This window comes from Schistocerca serialis, unplaced genomic scaffold (genome assembly GCF_023864345.2).
Source record: "Schistocerca serialis cubense isolate TAMUIC-IGC-003099 unplaced genomic scaffold, iqSchSeri2.2 HiC_scaffold_525, whole genome shotgun sequence".
Taxonomy (NCBI): Eukaryota; Metazoa; Arthropoda; class Insecta; order Orthoptera; family Acrididae; genus Schistocerca; species Schistocerca serialis.
This window is the reverse complement of record NW_026048108.1, coordinates 17,501-22,500: the sequence shown is the minus strand read 5'-3', so window position 1 is coordinate 22,500 and position 5,000 is coordinate 17,501. Positions and strand designations below refer to the sequence as shown.

Here is a 5,000-nt window from a genome sequence, read left to right as displayed (position 1 = left end):
AGTTTCAGCTTTGCAACCATACTTCCCCCGGAACCCAAAAGCTTTGGTTTCCCGGAGGCTGCCCGCCGAGTCATCGGAGGAACTGCGGCGGATCGCTGGCTGGCATCGTTTATGGTTAGAACTAGGGCGGTATCTGATCGCCTTCGAACCTCTAACTTTCGTTCTTGATTAATGAAAACATACTTGGCAAATGCTTTCGCTTCTGTTCGTCTTGCGACGATCCAAGAATTTCACCTCTAACGTCGCAATACGAATGCCCCCGCCTGTCCCTATTAATCATTACCTCGGGTTCCGAAAACCAACAAAATAGAACCGAGGTCCTATTCCATTATTCCATGCACACAGTATTCAGGCGGGCTTGCCTGCTTTAAGCACTCTAATTTGTTCAAAGTAAACGTGCCGGCCCACCGAGACACTCAATAAAGAGCACCCTGGTAGGATTTCAACGGGGTCCGCCTCGGGACGCACGAGCACGCACGAGGCGGTCGCACGCCTTCGGCTCGCCCCACCGGCAGGACGTCCCACGATACATGCCAGTTAAACACCGACGGGCGGTGAACCAACAGCGTGGGACACAAATCCAACTACGAGCTTTTTAACCGCAACAACTTTAATATACGCTATTGGAGCTGGAATTACCGCGGCTGCTGGCACCAGACTTGCCCTCCAATAGATACTCGTTAAAGGATTTAAAGTGTACTCATTCCGATTACGGGGCCTCGGATGAGTCCCGTATCGTTATTTTTCGTCACTACCTCCCCGTGCCGGGAGTGGGTAATTTGCGCGCCTGCTGCCTTCCTTGGATGTGGTAGCCGTTTCTCAGGCTCCCTCTCCGGAATCGAACCCTGATTCCCCGTTACCCGTTACAACCATGGTAGGCGCAGAACCTACCATCGACAGTTGATAAGGCAGACATTTGAAAGATGCGTCGCCGGTACGAGGACCGTGCGATCAGCCCAAAGTTATTCAGAGTCACCAAGGCAAACGGACCGGACGAGCCGACCGATTGGTTTTGATCTAATAAAAGCGTCCCTTCCATCTCTGGTCGGGACTCTGTTTGCATGTATTAGCTCTAGAATTACCACAGTTATCCAAGTAACGTGGGTACGATCTAAGGAACCATAACTGATTTAATGAGCCATTCGCGGTTTCACCTTAATGCGGCTTGTACTGAGACATGCATGGCTTAATCTTTGAGACAAGCATATGACTACTGGCAGGATCAACCAGGGAGCTGCGTCAACTAGAGCTGAGCAGCCGGCCGCCCGGGAGTGTGTCCCGGGGGCCCGCGCGAACACGCAAGCGTCCGCTCAATTATTCTGCAAACAGGAGGAGGCTGAGCTCCCCTGCACAACACACCTCGAAACCCTCTCAGGTCCCGGCGGCGCGCAGCGCCGTCCTAAGTACTTGGTCGGGTTCGAGAGAGGCGCAATCGCCCGGAGTTAGGCGAGTAGACGCTTTAGGTGCGACCACCCGTGCTCCCAACTGAGCTTGCCGCTGCCGACAGAGGCCCGGGAGCGTGCTGTCGTGGCATTGCCGGCGGGAGACAACACGCGCCACCTACGGTGACCGGCAGCTCCAACGCCAGCGCCACAGAAGGACAAAAGCCCCACTTGGGTGCCGAAGCGAACTCTCCCAGCACAGCGCACGCGCCAACACGTCCGCACAGCTGCGATACAAACCACCTGCGAGAACCGCTGGGGCGACCGAGCAGCAGACGGCGTCGCGGCGCCGAGCGCCGGGCGGCGGCGCATCCTAAGCGCACACAGTCCTCAATCGGACCAGCACACTGCAGATGGCCACCGCGCTTCGCACCGGGCCCGCGAGGACCTACTTTGGCCGCAAGGCGCCGCGAGCAGGGGGCGCCGGCGCGCAGCTGCGCCGCCTGCCGCGTCCGTCGGCCGGCGCGCCTGCCACTGGCCGCCCCCACCAGCCGGCTGTAGCGCGTGCGCCCACGCACCGCGCTGCCAGCACGCCGGGCGGCCCCCCCTCACCGGCCGGGGACGGTCCCACCCAGCCACCGCCGCGTATCGCCTCACACCCAGATCCCCTTTCGCGTTCGTGGGCATGGTGGGTCCCCTTTCACGTTCGTGGGCATGGTGGGTATCCCTGAAACAACCGGTTAATAGCTCGACCGATCGTCGCCAACACTGATTCACCTCTAGCGAGAACAACCGCACCACAACGGGTTACCTGTTGTTCATTTGCGTAACGTCACCAGCAAACGTAGACGTCCATCGCCATTTGCAACGAGTATTGCATGCCTGTGTCAGGTGTCACAACACACTACGTCTGCCCACATAGACGCAACAACATGTGCACGCCTCGAGAACACGTGGAAGGTAGCCCCCGTACGTATGCGGTGTCCATTGCGCGAACGACTGTCAGCCGGCCTCTGCAGGATGTCGCAGATGTGGAACGCGGTGCAACATGCTATCACGGTGTGTGAGAAGAGACGACTACGTCCGAATACACGCTCCACTACATCAACAGACTGCTCATGCTGATCGCCATCCAGGGCGTCCGTTCCTCCCACACGTCTGAATGGCGTACCACACTGCAATCCAGCTCTTATAGGGAGACGACACGTAGCTGCGTGCACAATATTTGGACTGTATGGTCTGCCGTTGCTAGGCGCAGTCGTCGTACGGTCACACATGTGCCACGATGTATCATTCAGTACATACGGACCAATGTGCAGTACAGTTTGTGGGTTTTGCGTACATCGGCGGACAGGTGACAGGCCGTACCACAACGTAGGCTGAGTACGTCGGCATGCGAAGGGCATTGAACATGCAAACTTCTCAACGACCAGCTTGCGAAGGCAGGGGGGAAGGGGGGGGGGCATGTACGTCCTGCTGCTATCCACATTACAGTGTATAGCAGGAGCATGTGGAAAGTCAGCAACACCTGCAAGGTGTTTAACATGACGCGATACACAGGGGACCGGGCAGTGCGAATAGCGAACTATATTGCGAGGGTTGCGGTTAGGCAACACTACACTAATTTAACGAGTTGCATAACAATTACAGAGCAGGTTCAGCGACAACGTGCGTCAGGTTAAGGCGCAATATAGGTTAGGTTGAGGCACAATATAGGTTAGGTTAAGGCACAACATGGGTTACGTTAAGGCACAAATTGGGTTACGTTAAGGCACAACATGGGTTACGTTAAGGCACAACATGGGTTACGTTAAGGCACAAATTAGGTTACGTTAAGGCACAAATTAGGTTACGTTAAGGCACAAATTAGGTTACGTTAAGGCACAAATTAGGTTACGTTAAGGCACAAATTAGGTTACGTTAAGGCACAAATTAGGTTACGTTAAGGCACAAATTAGGTTACGTTAAGGCACAAATTAGGTTACGTTAAGGCACAAATTAGGTTACGTTAAGGCACAAATTAGGTTACGTTAAGGCACAAATTAGGTTACGTTAAGGCACAAATTAGGTTACGTTAAGGCACAAATTAGGTTACGTTAAGGCACAAATTAGGTTACGTTAAGGCACAAATTAGGTTACGTTAAGGCACAAATTAGGTTACGTTAAGGCACAAATTAGGTTACGTTAAGGCACAAATTAGGTTACGTTAAGGCACAAATTAGGTTACGTTAAGGCACAAATTAGGTTACGTTAAGGCACAAATTAGGTTACGTTAAGGCACAAATTAGGTTACGTTAAGGTACAATATGGGTTAGGTTAAGGTACAATATGGGTTAGGTTAAGGTACAATATGGGTTAGGTTAAGGTACAATATGGGTTAGGTTAAGGTACAATATGGGTTAGGTTAAGGCACAACGTAGGTTAGGTTAAGGCACAACATAGGTTAGGTTAAGGCACAACATAGGTTAGGTTAAGGCACAACATAGGTTAGGTTAAGGCACAACATAGGTTAGGTTAAGGCACAACATAGGTTAGGTTAAGGCACAACATAGGTTAGGTTAAGGCACAACATAGGTTAGGTTAAGGCACAACATAGGTTAGGTTAAGGCACAACATAGGTTAGGTTAAGGCACAACGTAGGTTAGGTTAAGGCACAACGTAGGTTAGGTTAAGGCACAACGTAGGTTAGGTTAAGGCACAACGTAGGTTAGGTTAAGGCACAACGTAGGTTAGGTTAAGGCACAACGTAGGTTAGGTTAAGGCACAACGTAGGTTAGGTTAAGGCACAACGTAGGTTAGGTTAAGGCACAACGTAGGTTAGGTTAAGGGCACAACGTAGGTTAGGTTAAGGCACAACGTAGGTTAGGTTAAGGCACAACGTAGGTTAGGTTAAGGCACAACGTAGGTTAGGTTAAGGCACAACGTAGGTTAGGTTAAGGCACAACGTAGGTTAGGTTAAGGCACAACGTAGGTTAGGTTAAGGCACAACGTAGGTTAGGTTAAGGCACAACGTAGGTTAGGTTAAGGCACAACGTAGGTTAGGTTAAGGCACAACGTAGGTTAGGTTAAGGCACAACGTAGGTTAGGTTAAGGCACAACGTAGGTTAGGTTAAGGCACAACGTAGGTTAGGTTAAGGCACAACGTAGGTTAGGTTAAGGCACAACGTAGGTTAGGTTAAGGCACAACGTAGGTTAGGTTAAGGCACAACGTAGGTTAGGTTAAGGCACAACGTAGGTTAGGTTAAGGCACAACGTAGGTTAGGTTAAGGCACAACGTAGGTTAGGTTAAGGCACAACGTAGGTTAGGTTAAGGCACAACGTAGGTTAGGTTAAGGCACAACGTAGGTTAGGTTAAGGCACAACGTAGGTTAGGTTAAGGCACAACGTAGGTTAGGTTAAGGCACAACGTAGGTTAGGTTAAGGCACAACGTAGGTTAGGTTAAGGCACAACGTAGGTTAGGTTAAGGCACAACATAGGTTAGGTTAAGGCACAACATAGGTTAGGTTAAGGCACAACATAGGTTAGGTTAAGGCACAACATAGGTTAGGTTAAGGCACAACATAGGTTAGGTTAAGGCACAACATAGGTTAGGTTAAGGCACAACATAGGTTAGGTTA

General features: G+C 51.1%; 1 non-coding gene across 1 annotated transcript in view; it reads right to left on the bottom strand.

Moving 5' to 3' along the window:
• LOC126447681 (small subunit ribosomal RNA) overlaps nt 1-1,233 on the bottom strand; it is a 1,909-nt gene extending 676 nt beyond the window's left edge. Inside the window, exon 1 of the ribosomal RNA XR_007583856.1 lies at nt 1-1,233. This exon is cut by the window's left edge and continues 676 nt beyond it. This is a non-coding gene — a ribosomal RNA (small subunit ribosomal RNA).
• Nucleotides 1,234-5,000: the final 3,767 nt, after the last annotated feature.